Here is a 19,975-nt window from a genome sequence, read left to right on the forward strand (position 1 = left end):
TTTGGGATGAATTCCACTTTAATAGTGTAGATAAGGAAGCTCTCTGAGCATGGAGGGACATGATCTGCTCTATGTTTTTGGAAGAAGGACCTAGTGACAACACGTTAAGATGAACTAAAAGTGGGGAGGAAATGAATTAAGTAAGGCTGTGCATTAGAAGTTACTGCAATGGTGCAGAGTAGAGGGAACACGGGTACCCAGACTAGACTGATTATTGGTGGTCCAATTAAAAGCCAGGGGACAAATGTCATATGACACCCAGTGATGTTTTGGATACAGAGGGTAAAGGAAAAGCAAAATTAATATTTTTCCCTTGGTTTTGGTTCATAGCAATTCAATTTACTTATTATGAAACATACACTTTACTATGAGATGCTTGCCTTGGATAAACAGTTGAGTCTAAAGGAAAACAAATTTAAAATAAGAAAATGGAAAAAATGTTGAAGAATGATATTATATTGCAAGGTACATGATACAGATCTGCAGTTTTCTAATTTCTCCTTTTTTATATTTCTCCGTTTAAATGCTTATCTGCTTTATAAGACTCCTTCTAGGATTGAATCTCATCAATGAGGTTATAAATGATAGTGTACAGTATTATATGAAAGTTGATTTAATCAATAAACAGAACACAAAAGTGCCATTTATATTTTCCATTATATGGCACATAGCATAGGAAAAGAATTCAGTCTGGCATAACAAGCAAATGGTGAATGGATCAAATATCTACAGTTCTTAAGTCACATGCCACACTCAGCTCAGAAGATGGGCCCTAAATATTTTGTAAGGCTCCATATTTTTCCTTTCATGGAATGACTCTCATCGTTTAGCCAAATTTAGCTCTCTTTCACCAAGACGATGTGTTTTCTAACATCTATTACAATAAATGACTCTGTAGAAAGACTGTATTATGAAATCAATGCTATAAAATGAGCTGGAGTCTTTTGCTAGGCACTGGGGAAAATTCATTTCTTGGTGTGTGCAGAAGAAAAATACTTTTCCCAGCTTATATTTTCAATACAAGGCAAGGTTGGGAAAGTTCCGTAATGAAACTACTTGGAAGCTGCCAGAGGGGCAGGCAGCTATTGTTATTTTGACACATCACTGGGGGACATGTACTGGGAAAAGCCTTAGTTTTCTTAGCTTAGTTCCATATTGCCCAGTGAATCATCACCACAAAGCGTTCTGAGGAGCGATATCATCAGGTAGCCAGTGTGGATGCACTGGGTATGAGACACAGATGAACTTCCTCATGGGAGAAATATAAGGTTGAGGGTGTTCAAAGCCTTCTATGTGGTAAATAGAACTCATGTGACTGATGTTTAGAGAAGTACTCCTGATTTGCAAGAAGGGAAAAACAATCGGTTATACTCTCATCACTTTTTCGTGATTCATATGGAGTTTTGTAATCATCTTGTTCCATGATTTGCAAAATAACAGTGTATGAATCCTAATAATCTATACTGATCACTGTTCTGGTCCTCATTTTCTATCCCTGTATAATATGTTATTCCAAATTTGGGACTTAGAACATGAAGATAAGTATGTAAATGTCCTAGAAACAAAGGGATGAAAAATAAAATCATGAAGAAAATTGAAATATCAAACAACTGTATATCCTCAGGAAAAAAAAAGACATTTCAATTTTGACAGGTAGTAAAATGAATTGTAGAACTTTCATGAAAAACCAGAAGGTAAAAAGCAATTGATTTAGTGAGTAGGAAGGAAGGGGCAGTAAAAGGATTTTATTATATTTATTGATTTCTGGGGGCTCAATGTTATATTGCTCATAAGGTCATCTTATCACACTGACAACCAGAGCTCAATCAAAATAGTAAATCACACTAGATAATTATGAGTTTATGCTTTTTCAATCTAAATGATAACACAAAATGAAAAGTAATTCCCTAGAAACTCTTTTTCTGTTATCAAAAAGCTTGCTGAACTAGAAACCTTCATTCTTTACTGTCCAGAGCTTAAAACACCCTTCACAGAAATTTGATGAACTAAAAAGTGAACTAAACATTATACCTATACAAGATCACAAAAATTACAAAGTTTAAAAGACTTGCTAACGTAAATAAAGGAAGCATTTGAAACTATAAGAATAGACATAAAGTGACAGAATAAACTAACTCCAACATGGCATTTATTATTTATTAAAACAACGTCCCTTATAGGACCCAAGATTTCTATGATATTATGGTATGACACCACAAATATTTAGTTTAACTTGATTAATTCTTCCCAGTTACAACTATGCAGTTGACTAGGAAATGAGATAATGTGGTAATTTAGAGACTATATATAAATAGGGTTGCCATTTTTTCAAGACCTAAAATAAAATAAAAGGCATTTAACACTACACATCTAATAGTAACTGAAATGATCTCATTTTATTTTTGTTTAATCATTCTTATTGATCGTATCTGCTTTCAGTTGCTGAGTATCTAATATTCATGAAGTGTTTTCACATTTATGTCTAATGGGATCCTCATAATTACCCTGTGAGGTGGCCCAGATATTATTATCAAATGTGGAAACTGAGGCACAGGGAAGGCAAATGACTTGCTCACATTCCTAAATGTCAGAGCTAAAATTATAACCAAGTCTTCTAAATTTATAGGCTTTTCATCTGCTTTTCTACTAAGTTGCTGCTACTGTGATCCCCGCCCAACTCAACCCCAGTTAATGATTGGAAGCACTTTACAAAGAGAATTGACTTCAGTATGTATTTCTGAACTGGAACTCCTATCCACTTGGACTGGTTTTTACTTGGAGAGATTATAAAGCAAAATTCTACATTTCCCAAACTTCTCTGCAGCTATCGTTCTTTTACGCAAACACAATTCGGCCAATTAGAAGTACTCAGGACATATTTCAGAAGGCAGTAGGTGTGCAAATGCTAAAGCGTGGCAGCTCCTGGCCCCGGTTGTTGACACGTGAGGTTGTGAAAACAGGAAGGTTTCCTGGAGCAGTATTTGGTGCCCCATTGCAAGGAGGCAGTGGAAACTTATTGCTTCTGCCCTAGCCCCAGTGGCAGTTTTTGAAGTGGTGTCCCCACCGTCCTCCTAGGGAAGCAGTTCTGTCTGGCTTTGTGAGTCCCCTGAGAAATACAGCCTAGAATCTGTTCCATCAACCCTTCTAAAGTTTTTGGAGGTGCTTAAATTGCTGAATAAAAACTCCCCCTGCTCTATTTTCAACTGTTTGAGGAACCTCCCTGCTGTTTTCCAGAGTGGCTGCACCAGCTTGCATTCCCACCAACAGTGTAGGAGGCTTCCCCTTTCTCCGCATCCCCACCAACATCTGCCGTTTCCTGACTTGTTAATTTTAGCCATTCTGATTGGTGTGAGGTGGTATCTCATTGAGGTTTTGATTTGGATTTCCCTGATGCCGAGAGATGTTGAGCACTTTTTCATATGTCTGTTGGCCATTTGGATGTCTTTGGAAAAATGTCTGTTCATGTCTTCTGCCCATTTCTTGATTGGATCATTTGTTCTTTGGGTGTTGAGTTTGATAAGTTCTTTATAGCTTTTGGATACTAGCCCTTTATCTGATATGTCATTTGCAAATATCTTCTCCCATTCTGTCTGTTGTCTTTTGGTTTTATTGACTGTTTCCTTTGCTGTGCAAAAGCGTTTTATCTTGATGAAGTCCCAATCGTTCATTTTTGCCCTTGCTTCCCTTGCCTTTGGTGATGTTTCTTGGAAGAAGTTGCTGTGGCTGAGGTCGAAGAGGTTGCTGCCTGTGTTCTCCTTTAGGATTCTGACGGACTCCTGTCTCACATTGAGGTCTTTCATCCATTTTGAGTCTATTTTTGTGTGTGGTGTAAGGAAATGGTCCAGTTTCATTCTTCTGCATGTGGCTGTCCAATTTTCCCAACACCATTTGTTGAAGAGACTGTCTTTTTTCCATTGGACATTCTCTCCTGCTTTGTCGAAGATTAGTTGACCATAGAGTTAAGGGTCTATTTCTGGGCTCTCTATTCTGTTCCATTGATCTAAGTGTCTGTTTTTGTGCCAGTACCATACTGTCTAGATGATGACAGCTTTGTAATAGAGTTTGAAGTCCGGAATTGTGATGCCACCAGCTTTGCTTTTCTTTTTCAACATTCCTCTGGCTATGCGGGGTCTTTTCTGGTTCCATACAAATTTTAGGATTATTTGTTCCATTTCTTTGAAAAAAGTGGATGATATTTTGATAAGGATTGCATTAAATGTGTAGATTGCTCTATCATAAGACCCAGCAATTGCACTACTGGGTATTTGCTCTGAAGATACAAACGTACTGATCCGAAGGGGTACGTGCACCCCGATGTTTATAGCGGCAATGTCCACAATAGCCAAACTATGGAAAGAGCCAAGATGTCCATCGACAGATGAATGGATAAAGAAGAAGTGGTATATATATACAATGGAATATAATGCAGCCATCAAAAAGAATGAAATCTTGCCATTTGCAATGATGTGGTTGGAACTGGAGGGTATCATGCTGAGTGAAATAAGTCAATCAGACAAAGACATGTATCATATGATCTCACTGACATGAGGAATTCTTAATCTCAGGAAACAAACTGAGAGTTGCTGGAGCAGTGGGGGGTGGGAGGGATGGGGCGGCTGGGTGATAGACATTGGGGAGGGTATGTGCTATGGTGAGTGCTGTGAATTGTGTAAGACTGTTGAATCACAGACCTGTACCTCTGAAACAAATAATACATTATATGTTAAAGAAAAAAAGGAGAAGATAGTAGGAAGGGAAAAATGAAGGGGGGAAATTGGAGGGGGAGATGAACCATGAGAGACTATGGACTCTGAGAAACAAACTGACGGTTCTAAGGGGAGGGGGGGATGGGTTAGCCTGGTTATGGGTATTAAAGAGGGCACGTACTGAATGGAGCACTGGGTGTTATAAGCAAGCAATGAATCATGAAACTTTACATCAAAAACTAATGATGTAATGTATGGTGATTAACATAACATAATAATAATAAAAAAAGAAACTCCCCCCGCTTCAAATAACTCCAAGTGGCTTTTGCCTCTACCACGGAATCCTGACTGATACAGGTAGTTTTTGCCCCTTTGTAGTAAGTATGAAAAGTTTAAAGGATTCATACAGATGTCAGTGGTTTGAATTCTAGGAAAACAGAGGAAGAGTTTGCTAAAGCACTGCTCAATATTTCTTCAAGGAAACTCATTGATATATGGCAAACACCTATTTGTCTAGTTGGATACTCTCATGTAATAATGTAATATGTATGACTGTTTAATTTTATGTACTGATCAGCCAGTGGTAATGTACAGAGAAAATAAATATGAGACCAGTTTACTTAAATAATAAATACCACAGGTATTTAACATAGGCCAACATGTGGTGAAACCATATATTGTAGGTAATATAAAGAAGGGGGACAAATTCTACTGAAGGAACATTGCTCCAGTGGATTAATCTGGATGAGCACAAGTGCCTCTGTGCCAACATACATTGCAATATTCCTTCAAAATGATAACCACATACTAACAAATGGCCAAAGGGATCTGTAGGCATCACATGCAAAGGTAGAGAGGCCCATAGGTTGAACATGAGCAACACTTTGGTGTTGCATTTTGTGGTCAGTCACTGTAGATACTTTTTAGAAGACCTGATACATCATAGGGAGCCAGAGGCAAAAAGGAGAAAAATAGGCTCATGGCCATATAGGAGATCCCCAGATCTCCCACAAACAGTTGGACAGAAACCTGAAGAATAGATGGAGGTCTTAATACAGGGATGATGAAGAACCACACAAATGGTATTTTTCCTATTATTATGTCCTTATGTTTGCATTTCAGGACATATTGCTTGTAAAAACAGCCCACAATACATTTAGGATAGTTTTATATCCCCAGCACTTAGCAACATGCCTGGTACATTGTTGGTATTTAATAAATATCTTTAAAGGAAGTGATGAGTAAAAAAAAGTTATTAAATAAATTAATCATAGATATTTAATGAATGAATATAAAAGGAAAGTAAGTAAAATAATGACTGCATATATGAATATACTTCATTTTCTTCAGTAACAATATAATGCATTAAACAATATCCTGTTGAACCTAAAGTATTGATTTGTACTCCTATATACACGACTTCTAGGGAGCAGCACTAGTGCTAAAGAAAATAGATCTCATTATCTATTTTTCCTTTTAATAAGGACTTGGAATCATATTGTCAACTTTGAGAATGACCCTAAGATTATTGATTTTCCACTGTGTTTTGGGAACTGAAATTGTCTTCTGTTTTCATAAGTGATAAAAGCAATGACTGTGTGACCCTGGAAATTGGCTGGGTCAATCCTGACACTTTTTGGACTGAAGCCTAGTAAATGGTGACAAATCTCTGGAGAGCTCTGTGTTACAAATGGATTTTTCTTTTGGAAAATAAGTAGCATAACAATGGTGTTGCTTCTTTAGTGTGAACTTTCCGATCCTAAGTAGAGCCATTTTGAGCAATTGAGACTCATCCCTTTAATATTCTTGATCCTGCTGAAGGTCTACTTTGTTGCCTAAATGGAACTAACAGAAAAACTTAAGTCTTCATTCACACTGTATGAAATGTAGTTGATTAGGCATTTGCATTGTTAATTTTTGTGGTTAGAATTCTTACTTCATTGATAATCAAAATGTTCAATACATTTTGGTTCATTAATTTCCTTTATTCAATACATATTTATTATATACATGATGTAATATAAACCATTCTAGGTGCTGAAAATATATCAATCAACAAAACAGGCAGAGATCTTTGCCATCAGGAAGCATATATTTTAATGGGATGAGACCAAGATTACACAAAATAAGTAGGTAAGTTGTACAATATATTAGAAGATGCTAAGAGCTACAGAGAGAAATAAAGCAGAGAAAAGGGGAGGTTTGACGGGGTATGGGTTGCAATATTAAATAGGTTATTCAGGAGGGCTTCCTAGAGCAGCTAATATTTTGAATCAAGATCTGAAGTTGTGAGGAATTAAGCCATACAGATAACTTGGGGGAGGAGGTGACAGTACATACATTGCTCTGAGTTTAAAGCTCCTCAGGTATTTTTTAGGACAAATAAGAATTCAATTGTTTTTTGGAGTAGAATTAGCAAAGGGGGAGAGTCATAAGAGGTGATGTCAAGAGTCAGGGTTGCTGCAAATAACCTTACAAGTTATTTACTGAACAACTCCAACTTTTCACATTGATCATGCTTTCATGGAAGCTATGTAATGCAACATCACTGCAGAGAAGGAATAGGTGTGGATCATTTAGGTCCTGGATATATTGTGGAGCCACAGAATTGGATGATTGATTGACTAGAAAACATGAGAGAAATGCTCAACTAGGAGGATAGGGTTTCCATCAAGTGAGACTGGGAAGTTAAAACAGGTTTTGGGGAGAAAGATAGGACTTATGTTTGACATTAGACATCCAACTGGATATGTCAGATAGGAAGTCAAATAAACAAGTTTAGGATTCAGAGGAGAGAGTTCAGCTGGAGATCTAAATTTGGTGAATTATCAATACATAAATTTTATTTAGAGTCATAAGACTCATTAAGATCATTAACAGAATGAATGCATAAATAGAGAAGTCTAAGGATAGATCTTTGGGGCATTTAACATTACAAAGTCAGGGAGAAGAGAAGAAATCCAGGAAATACACTGAGAAAGAGTGTATCAAGTGAGACTGGAGCAATACTGGGAATCCACAACAAAATGAGAGCCAACTGAAGAAGTGTTTGATAAAAGAGTCTGAGTGTCAAGTGCTGTTAATAGATGAAGTTAAATGAGAAACTAAGAATTGCCCATTGGTTTTACTATTGGACATGCACTGGTGAACTGGATAAGAGTTCAGACAGACAGGTGAAGGGAACGCACATCAGAATGAATTTAGGAGAGAATGGGAGGACCTACAATGGAGACAGTGAGTATTAACAACTATTTCAAGAAGTTTTGCTAAAATGGAGATTCTAGAAATGGTGCTGTAGCTGGAGGGAGCAGCGAACCTAAGCACAAGATTACCTAAAGATGGGAGTAATGGCAGTATGTTTGTACAGAGAGGGAAATGATTTAGGAGAGAGGGGAGAATTGCTGGAATAATGCTCTTGAACAGTTGGAATGGGGTGGGATTGAGTGCAAAAGTGGAGAATTTGGCCTTTGTGTTTTTAGTTCTTTTATTCATCGTTTTAAGGCAGAAGCCAAGATTGTGTGCTTCCCTCATGGGATGCCAGTCCACAGTTTATATTTATGTCATTATTAACACAGCTTATGTTAGTAAGTGGTAACAATATATTCCACAAGCTTTTACTAAATAGTAATGGTCACTGAGTAATTGTCTGTAAAGATTATTATAATTATATATTTTTTCTGTGACTACGTTAAATCATACCTATTATTATATTTTCATTTTGTTATCATCATGTTGAAGGGCTAGTTGTAGTAATGGGAGCACGTGGAAGTCACCCCCCTCTTTTTAAAAGATTTTACTTGTTTTGAGGGAGAGAGAGACAGAACGCAAGTGAGAGAAAGAGTGCATGAGCAGGGGGGAGGCGCAGAGGAAGAGGGACAAGCGGACTCCCCAGTAAGCAGGGAGCCTGATGTGGGGCTTGATCCCAGAACTCTGGGATCATGACCTGAGCCAAAGGCAGACGCTTAACCAACTGAGCTACCCAGGCACCCCTGGAAGTTCCCTTCTAATTTATTGATTTTGTTTTTTTCAGTGAAATAAGATCATCAGCTGAGAATGAGGATGGGGGAAATGTGAAGCAGTTTGCAGAGACAATGCAACAGTGGCCTAGGAGAATAAGATGACGAACAAAGTGAGGACTTGCAGGGTAACTTCTGGGAAGTTTTGAGGGTCTACTTGAGGTCTGTGGTCATGACTTTAAAGTGAGAAAAATCAAATGTTGGCCCCAGCCAAACACTGTTTCAGGGGTACAGGCATAGATTAGGTGGAGATTTGGATCCAAACAAGGCTGAGGCTTTGCAGTATGATGAACCAAGAAGTGCAAAGGAGTTCAGAGTGTATTCGAGGGAGTGTTTATGCTGATTGGCTCTTGAAATAAGCAGAATAAGGAGGAAAGCAAGAACCTGAGAAGAGTGAAGTGTGGCAGAGATGTGGTATGAGAATATCTCATGAAACACCAGACTGCATCTCAGTACCTTTTTCCCTTCATTGTTGCCTCTGCTACATGGAAAGATTTAGTTCTAGATTTAATTTAGTAACAAGAGAAACAGTATCAGATATTAAGTATTTAGAGCTTCTCACAATGCCCTTAAACTGAAAGAAATGACAACTTAAAGACTCTTAGATGTGTTCAGAGTCAGATGGAAACAAGAATAGTACTATCCATCTCATTATGACACCATTTCTATAGTTACTGTCAGCAGACACATGTGAAAAGAAGGTACTCAAAATAATTTTGATTAATACAAATTACACTATCTTCACACTATTTCATTTGTAATTTTATCTCAACTACATAATATACTCAATTTATCTTGCCATATCTTCTCTCCATTCTTAGTACCTCAAGAATTTATACACATTATATATTTGCTACTTTTAAAATTTTATTATTATTATTTAATCCTCTGATTGCCTATGTTCATGGAATAAAGCGCTACTTTAGGTGGGATGGCTAGGGTGTGTGTGTGTGTGTGTGTGTGTGTGTGTGTGTGTGTGTGTGAAGTAGAAATGTCGAAGAGGGCAACTTGCCCTTTTTAAGGCTGGCTAGAATGCCCTTGATTTTCTGATTTTGAACACATTTCCAAACCTATTGGGTGCTTACACAATTATGTAGCTGATGGGTTGGAATCAGTAATTTAAACACATTACTTTGCAGATATAGATTTGCATAAACTATTACTTTCTCTGAGCAATGAAATATACTTCTAATACTCTTTTTGAGTGCAGCTGAGATTTCTCTTAGGAGTCATTTTTTTTCCCCTGTAATGTCAACTTAATGCATTTATGGAAAAATGTGTTAAACATTTGGTATAGGCATGTGCCATCCCTTAGGTTGTCAATTCCCTTCCCTACCCCCAAAATACAAGGTCTTATTGCATTTTAAAATCCCTCTGTGACATCCTGTGCCTTCTCTAAGAGTTAAAATATTAATATCTGTGATTGTTTCCAATATTGGGGAAACTTTACTCCGTTTAAAATAGGTTAAATTTCATTAGACAAAAAGTAAGTTATGTTAATAAATGGTACCTATATATTAATAAAAAATCCCTTAAATTACGATCACTTAAGTAACTGCCTATACAGATGATTACATTATTATACTTTTCTGTAGATATGTTAACATGTTTCAGATTGAAATCATACCAAAATATTATATTTCCATTTTGTTATCATCATATTAAAGAGGTACCATATTTGGAAATCACAGCATTGATAAAAATCTCATCTCAAAACAACCTGACTTCAAGCCCTCTAATTCTCCTGTATTATCAGTCAGTTTTACCCCTCTCCATTGTCAACATGCTTGGAAACAATTTCTCATATTCCCATATTGCTCAAATTACTGCAGATATGACTGCAGGGGACTGAAATGTCAACTATAAAGAGGTAATCATGGAATGATGAAAATGTTCAGCCACTATAGATAAAGTACGAAAGAAACTATCAAGCTGAAAGAATTTTTCAAGCTGAAAAAGGCAAAAGAGAAAAAAGAAAAGAAAAATATGTGGTAACAAGCACCTTTGATGGATTATGCAACTTGAATAGAGTTTACTTGGTACAGCAGGAGTTAAGTAAAAAAAAGAAATTCTTGAAAATCTTGGCTCTTGATTATTTCACAGTCATTTAATAATTAAAAACAAGTTTGGTCAGTGAAGCAGTTAAATTAAAATCTGTCAGTGAAAGTTAATTATGCTATTATTGACCATTCTAAGAATCTACTCACAAAACTACTGTCTTGATTAATAAATAACTGTAAAATCTGCTACCAACACTTCTTAAAAAGTTTTGGGCCATTATCTTCAGGGTATTCTATATAAATATTCCTTTGGGTGGTCTACAAATTTTAAACATTGGGGCAATTTGAATGTAGGCAAATGTCAAAACAGCTGAAGAAAAATGCAATGTAAAAACATTATGTAGGGAATGGGTTCAAACTCTGTACCAGAAAGACAAAAATGAAAACAAAAAACTCTTTTTTAAGTCCTCTGGCTTAAAAAAGAAAAGAGCTTACTTAAGTAATGGGAGTTTGGGAGACAACAGTTGGCTCAGAGGTTCAAGAATGCCAGAAGTGAGGTCTCTTATTCTCTCAGCCTTTCCTTCATAGTTTTAAGATGCTACCTTAGTTCCAACCAATAGGACCAAATGCAAGGCAAAACAAAGGAGCAAAGGCCAAGGGTAGAAGGGCAAGCATCAGCTGTATCTAACCTGCTTTCCTGGAGCCTCATACCACAACTTGGGCTTATGTCTAAATGGCCAGAAATATGTTAATAGTCTCCTACCTGAAATAAAAGGTGAAAAATGGCTCCACAAGCAAACTTTGGGTTCACTCAGTAAGGAAGAATGTAAAAAATGGGTACTAAGTATGCATTTAGAAGTGACAACCAAGGACGAAAGACATCTATTCCTTGAAATGAAAATGCAGAAATGAGAATTCCCATGCCCTATTGCTAAGTGGTTCACTTCCTAATCTTATGTACAAAAGACAAGAATAATGATCTAGAAGGTTATAGAAGAGCAATGAATTAGAGTACATTAATGAGGAACATTGGGAGATGATAGAAGAATTTGGAGAATTAGTATTTCAAATGGTAGACAGAGTTCCATGCAAAGGTGATCAGTATGGTTGGGTTTAGGTCCCTGAGGCCCTGAGGCCTAGAGTATAAAGTTCCTGCATATTCTGGCCCCACATGAGCAGCTCAGGCTCATTTCCTAATTCCCAACTCAAAGCTTTCTCTGACACGAAATCAAGTTCTTCTTCCTTTCCTCAACATTTTATGCTCCTTTTGGAGATTCGTAAAGGTAAGAATTATCAGAAATTTATTTTATATTCTACAAATTTCATCCTTCTAAGGACACAGGAGGTTATCAATAATCACTGATGGATAGATTAATTACGGATTCATGGAATACTGTTCATCATTATGATTGCAATTTGATATACTTTCCTTTGGATCATTAGGTGTGTGGGTCACAGTTTGACAAACTTTTACTCTGAAGAGCTATGTAGTAAATATTTTAGAACTTGCCAGCAACCTAACGCCTCTGTCATACATTGTTCTTTGTTTGTTTTTTACAATCCTTTAAAAATATAAAGCTAATCTTTAGTACACCAACCCTATAAAAACAGACTACAGGCCAAATCCCACAAGCAGTGTTTCCAGAGCCACTGATAGGTCAGTGCTGAAGCAATATATATCTTACCAGAAGAGTGGAACACATTATTTAGGCATTATTCATTAATTGTATATTGAGGAAAGGGATGAAGGAAGGAAAAGAGGAAGAAAGACAGGAAGGAAGAATTAGTATTTTTGTGTTCTTTGCAAAAAAGTAAAAGGAAGGAAGAAAGGAAGGAACAAATGTGTGAAGGAAAAGAGAGAGTTACTTTTTCACACTGGAAGAAATATCTGAACATTTTTGGACATAGTTGGACAACAATAATTTCAGAGTTAAGAGTTCACATGTACATAAATCAACCTTTCTATGTTTTTTTTTACTTATTTCTTTAAAAATACAACTACTATCAGAGGTGCCTGGGTGGCTCAGTCAGTTAAGTGTCTGCCTTCTGCTCAGGTCATGATCCCAGGGTCCTGGGATCAAGCCCCACATCGGGCTCCCTGCTCAGCAGGGAGTGTGCTTCTCCCTCTCCCTCTGCCTGACACTCCCCCTGCTTGTGTTCTCTATTTCTCTCTGACAAATAAATAAATAAATAAAATATTAAAAAAAAAAAAACTTCTATCATCCATGTTCTTTTCTCTTGGAATGTTTGGTAAGATACTAGTTCCTTTTAATTATTAAAAATTAGTGATCATATTCAGTATTGAATTACGGATAGAAAACGGCAAGGTAAATGAGAATATGTTGTATCTGTCCCCAACTTGCATAATACATAACTTTGAAAAAGTCATTTGGTGGTATTATTGTCACCACCAACCTCTTATTTCAAAAAGAATGATCATATGTTTCTTGAAGAAATATGGCGAAAATGATGGTAGCCATGATGATGATGACAAATATTTTTTGAGACACTTATGTGTCAAACACTTTGCTAAACATTATACATATACGAACATGTCCATACATCCCGTAATCCTCATAAAAACCTATGAGGTACGAACTACTATCATCCCCATTTTACATATTTGAAAATAAAAAGCACAAGAATTTTAAGTTGCTTGCTAAGGTCACCCATTTAATAATTGGCAAAGATGGAATTTGAATTAAGATAGGTCTGAAGTCCAATGCCTGGGCTTAACTAATACACCGAACAATTGGGCGAAGGCCTGCACAGGGAAAACTCATGTCACAAAAGATTTTTATGTGTAAAAATAGCTAAGGTTTTTTCAGAGCAACATAACTTTGTCTTTTGTATTTTGTGCATAGTTTACTGTTTCGTATAATATAAACAAAACTTAATATTTAGAGGAAATATTTATTTGCCTTAAAGGAAATAAATTAAATATTAACAACTACCTTAAGCAGTTATCAGCTTATCTCCTAGGGGGAAATCCTCTGCTTCAATTGTTTCATGTATCAACACTTGAAAAGAATTAGAGTTCTCTAGTTAATCTTAAAAGATTATTTAAATGCATAAAAGCCATAAAGCAGAAGGAATGACTTTCAAGGCTTTACATTTACCAAAAGTAATGACAACAAGGTATTCAGATGAGATAGATGCAAACCTTGATAGATTTACACTTAAAATATTTTGAATGATATAGTTCATTTCCCTCAATTATTGTTGCCTGTTATTAAAGTTAATTTTGTAGGTGGCATTTATTCCTTTGAGGTTAAACATGTTCAGAAATAAAATAGCTCCTTGACAGAAAAAAGACGCTGCAACTAAAATAGCAATTTGGGGGATGGGTGGGTCTGTTGTTGCCCTCCGTTAGGAAAATCAAATAGATAAATATGTATTGTAGAGATTTTCTGTCTAAGGGAAATTCTCTCATCTACTTGCCAATATCAGACCAGCAAGTCAAAGACTTACCATGATACAACACATGACAACAAAAGCCATTTTCCCCTCTAAATCCATTGCTAAGCAGTATGAATATTAATAGCTAATGAAATACCAATTCTAATTTTCAGGCAAAAAGTTCATGCTATTCTTCATGTTGTAGGTTTGGTGAAAATAGGAATTGATGAAAACCTTAGAGCCTGCTTGAATAAGCTAGCTAATAACTTTATTAAACAATATCATTCTACTTGTAAAAAGGGTAAAAAATCTCCTGGCAATGGGTAGCTGAAAGAAAAATAAAAATTTTTTCACTTATTATGCAATACGCTGATCATTATACCATTTTCACACTTCAGTTTTCCATATTAACTTTTTAAATTTTTATGCAATAACATCTCCTTCTCTCAATACAGAAAGAAAGGTCTGTGTTCTTCAACAATTTTTCAACTTTTTAGAGGTCACTGGATTAAGAACCACAAAGCAGAGTATGGGTTCTCAGTGTGACCATTTACACATGAGTTCAGTTTTCTCATTTATGAAATTGAATGCTTTAACTATCTCTTTGGAAACAAGCTTAAGAAGCTTGCTGTATCTGATTTCCAAGCTCAGAGCAACTCAGATTTATAGAATGTTAGAGATATCATGGACCTCAATGGTTATTTAGTTTGACCACTTCATTTTAATAAAATGGGAATCTGGCTGCTATACTCAGATAACATGACAATAGCTAGAAGAGAAAGTTAACAATTTTATAAACCATAAATTGGAAAACTTGAAAAAGTAGATGCAAAAATTCAAAAATTTTAAGAACACAGTTTAGGAGCAAATAGTCCACATATTCTCAGCAAACTCTGAGAACACAGTAAAATCGCTTGTATTAACAGTGAAAACCTTTTGTCCTTGTGAAAAATGAGACATGATGCTTAGAATGCATTTATTAATTTAAAAACAGTAAGTTACGTATTTCAGAAAGTTACTCTCTGAAATGGTTAAAACAATAAATCACACAGAGGCTAAAGCTTTTCAGTGACAAATGGATAAATCACACATTGTAATACAAATATTCCATCTTGATATAGCATATATTAAAGATTGAATCTATAGGTGTGTAATTTTGAGTATCCCAGATAAAACACACAAGTATTTTTTTTAAAGATTTTTATTTATTGATTTAACAGAGAGAGAGAGAGCATGAGCAGGGGTGAAGGGTAGACGGAGAGGGAGAAGCAGACTCCCCACTGAGCGAGGAGCCCAATGCGGGGCCCGATTCCAGGACCCCGGGATCATGACCCAAGCTGAAGGCAGATGCTTAACCGACTGAGCTACCCAGGTGCCCCAAAACACACAAGTATTAATAGGAAGGTATAAAGAATTATGATGGACAAAATATTGTCATGGTAAAGGACCATGGTGATAAATAAATTGTGTCTATAAATGATATTTTTGAACAATATATGAGAAATGTATGCATACTTAACATAAAGAGAAAAAATAATTAATAGTTATAATGATGAAGAGATATCTCTACTGACCACATGGTGTATATATGGAAATACTTTTAAATCGTTATAAAATGCCATCTATAAATAAATGCTCTGTATTCAGTAACAAAATCATTTAAGTGCTCATATAAGTGAGCTTCGAGTTTTCTATTGCTATTCTATAATCTTCCCACTGTGATTTTATTATTTTCTTCCTTCCTAAGACCATTTCACTCATCATAGGTTTCCAATAAGTATTATTAAATATATTCAAGATCATATGAATAGTCCATTTATGAAACATTTAGCAAATTTTTACTGCTCTGTCTTCCAAGGAAATGCCATTAATATTTGATTTCATTATTTAATGCTTTTTCAAACTTAAAAATATTTTCAGCCTACCCTGCTTTAGGATTTAAAGTACTGATACAAAAAAAATAGACACAGCAGATTTAACAAACAAATTATTTCAAAGCATGGTGGGTTTTAATTTGAAAACCCAGTCTAGAAATTCTAGCACATCAGGGAAAATTACTGGAGTCTTTCAAGTACCAGCCATTAAAATATCAGAGGGGAACATGGGGCATGGGAAACAAGGGGTCAGATGCAAAGGCCATAAGGGCTATTTTAAGGTAGTTTGGAGGACTTTGAAACAAAATGTAACAGAATTTGAATTAGAAGTTAACAGGGTCACTATAGCTGCTTTGATGGGAATAGATTCAAGAGGGCCAAGAGTGGAACTGGACACCAGTAGGGTGCTGTTGTTAGTCAAGATATTATGGTAGAATTCTGACTTCTGGAGAATTCTTTTTTTTTTTTTTAAGATTTTATTTATTTATTTGAGAGAAAGACAATGAGAGATAGAGAGCACGAGAGGGAAGAGAGTCGGAGGGAGAAGCAGACTCCCCGCTGAACAGGGAGCCCGATGCGGGACTCGATCCCAGGACCCCAGGATCATGACCTGAGCCGAAGGCAGTCTCTTAACCAACTGAGCCACCCAGGCGCCCCTTCTGGAGAATTCTGACAACCATAACTTATAGAAATTATTTAAAAAACAACCATTTAGGGGTACCTGGGTGGCTGAGTTGGATAAGCATCTGCCTTCAGCTCAGGTCATGATCTTGGGGTCCAGGGATCAAGCCCCGAGTTGTCCCAGTTCTCTGCTCAGTGGAAAGTCTGCTTCTCCCTCTCCCTCCACCCCTCCCCCCACTCATGCTCACTCTCACTCAAATAACTAAATAAATCTTTAAAAAAAACTCAACCATTTAAAATCTCTGGGAAATGAACTAAGGATGTACAGCAAATGAAGGAATATTATTCAAGAAAATCTATGAAGATTGGTAAAAACAGTGAAAGTATATGCCAACTGTGCCATGTACCCACACCCTTCCCCACTTGCCTCAGTTTAGAATGAAAAAATTCCTACCCCAGGAAGGTGCAGCCAGGAACACAGGGGTTTTTCTCTCTCCTTAGATTCCAGTCTAAAGCTGTGATTCTCCCTGGGAGTGTCAGGCCATGAGAATTTCTCATTCTCCTAGCTCTGTGCACAGAAGTTCTACTCTAGGCAAGAACAGCTGAGAGATCTAGAGCTCTCTTCCTCATTTGTATCTTAGATGGCAGAGACCAAAAATACTGAAACCATGATTTGTCCTTGATCCAGCTCAGTTGTAGGACGGTGGTTCTAAGCCAGGAGAGCCAAATTGAGAAGACCAGAGACTACCATCCCAACCTAGTACCCTGCTCATAAATCTATGGGTGTCACTTTGAGAGAAGGAGGTCATTGTCCCCACTTCAGTTCTGAAACAGCAGATGCAAAGATTTTGCCTAGGAGGAGATGTAGTTCATAGAAAGAGAGAGAGCTCCTAAATTTTCTCCAAAGGAACTTACTTTATTTGGGACGGAGTATGGAAAAGTTCCAGCCTAAGGTCACCCTTGAAAACAATGGAGATTTTGATGGTAAGCAATTTAGAGGAGGCTGTTGTTATTTTAATTAAAATTCACAACAAGCTAATAATAGACCAAACAAGAAGTTTATTAGAGAGAACCAAGGAAAGGGACAGCTAAGAACACTCCTGGGGTTGGAAAAAGTCTCATAGACCTACCTCAAAGACTACTTTCTATAAAAGGGAATGCACTTTATTGATTCAGACTATGGTAAAGTCTGCACCTTAAGGCATTGAAAACCGTAGAGCATGCTGCTGGTAATTAGTGGAGTTTCAAACTGGTAAAATCAGGAACAAAAGAAGATAACACTACTAAATTTATAAAAATCAAAATAGCCATAAGGGATATGATGAACACTCTATGCCAAAAAATTAGCTAACTTAGGTGAAATGGATAAATTCATAGAAACACATGAAGTACTAAAACTGATTCAAGTGGAAAGAGAAAATCCAAATAGACTTATAACAAGTAGAGATTGATTTAATAATTTAAAAGCTTTCCACATGGAAGAGCCAGGCCAGGTTTCACTGGTGAGTTCTACCAAACATGTGAAGAATTAGTGCCAATCATGGACAGATTCTTTCAAAACACAGAAGAAGGGAGAGCATTTCTCAACTAATTCTATGAGACTAGTATTAACCTACCACTAAAACCAGAAAAAGATATCATAATGAAAGAAAACCACAAACCAATATTCCAGGAATGCACATGCAAAATCTTCAGCCAAGTACTAACAGTTAAATTCAGCAACATATAAAAAACATTATACACCAGGACTGAGATTTATCACAGGAATGTAAGGTTAGTTTAACATCTAAAAACCAATTAGTGTAATACATCATATCAATAAGACAAAGGGAAAAACATAACCAACTGAATAGACCTCCCTCAAAATGTATGAACATTCCAACATTCTTTAATAATAAAAATACTCAACTGAGTAGGAATAGACCTCGGAACTTCAACTTGATAGTGGGTATCTATGAAAAGCCTATAACTAGAATCATGCTTAATGGTGAAAGACTGGATGCTTCCCTCCTAAGATCAGGAATAAGACAAGGATTTTTGGGCTTGCCATTCTATTCAACATTATAGGGGAGGTTCTTACCAGGGAAATTGGACAAGAAAATGATATAAAATGTATCCAGATTAGAAAAGAAGTGAAACTATCTCTATTTATAAATGATAAGATCTTATATATAAACTATCCTGAAGAATCCACTAAAATAACTCTGGAACTAGTAAATGAATTCAGCAAATTTGAAGGTTACAAGCTCTATCTACAAAAATCAATTGTACTTCTCTCTATAAAAATAAACAATGTGAAAGTGAAATTAAGTAACAATGTCATTTACAATAGCATCAAAAAGAATACAATACTTAAGAATGTATTTAATAGGGGCGCCTGGGTGGCTCAGTCGGTTGAGTGTCTGCCTTCGGCTCAGGTCATGATCCCAGGATCCTGAGATCGAGCCCCGCGTCAGGCTCCCTGCTCCGTGGGAAGCCTGCTCTCCCTCTCCCAGTCCCCCTACTTGTGTTCCCTCTCTCACTGTCTCTCTCTCTGTCAAATAAATAAATAAAAATCTTAAAAAAAAAGAATGTATTTAATAAAGTGTGAAACACAGACTCTGAAAATTAGAAAATATTGTTGAAAAAAAACTAAGGAAGACATAAATAAATGGAAAAACAGCTCATGTACATAGATCAGAATACTTAATATTGTTAAGATGGGAGCATTTCCTAAATTGATCTGTGGATTCAGTGCTGTCCTGTCAAAATCCCAGCTAGCCATTGTGCAGAAATTGATAAGCTGATTCTAAAATTCATATGAAATTGCAAAAGACCCAGAATAGACAAAACAATTTTGGAAGAGAAAAACAAAGCTGGAGGACTCACAATTCCCAATATCAAAACTTATTGTGAATATATACTAATCAAAATTATGAGATCTAGCACAAGGGCAGGCATAGAGATGAATAACAGAACTGAGAGTCTAGAAATACTTCTTTACATTTAAGTCAATTTATATTTGACAGAAGTACCAAGACAATTTGGTGGGGGAAAGAATAGTCTTTTCAACAAATAATGCAGGTACAACCTGGTATCCACATGTGAAAGAATGAAGTTGTACTTCACAAAAGAATTAACTAAATGCATCACAGAACTACACATAAGAGTTCATACTATATAACTTGTAGAAGCAAATATAGGATTACACTTTTATGACCTGGGTTAGGCAAAGCCTTTTTAAGGTTGACACAAAAAGTACAAGAGAAAAAAACAATATAAAAACAAAAACAGATAAATTGGACTTTGTAAAAGTTAAAAACTTTTATGTTTCAAAAGACACAGCTCAGAAAGTGAAAAACAATCCACATATGGAGAAA

General features: G+C 36.2%; 1 protein-coding gene across 1 annotated transcript in view; it reads right to left on the bottom strand.

Moving 5' to 3' along the window:
* The window catches only part of LOC113924712 (bifunctional heparan sulfate N-deacetylase/N-sulfotransferase 4), a 397,622-nt gene that overhangs the window by 102,777 nt on the left and 274,870 nt on the right, over positions 1 to 19,975 (bottom strand). The gene's annotated exons all lie outside the window — the stretch shown is intronic.

The sequence above is a fragment of the Zalophus californianus genome, chromosome 2 (assembly GCF_009762305.2).
Source record: "Zalophus californianus isolate mZalCal1 chromosome 2, mZalCal1.pri.v2, whole genome shotgun sequence".
In the NCBI taxonomy this organism is placed as follows: Eukaryota; Metazoa; Chordata; class Mammalia; order Carnivora; family Otariidae; genus Zalophus; species Zalophus californianus.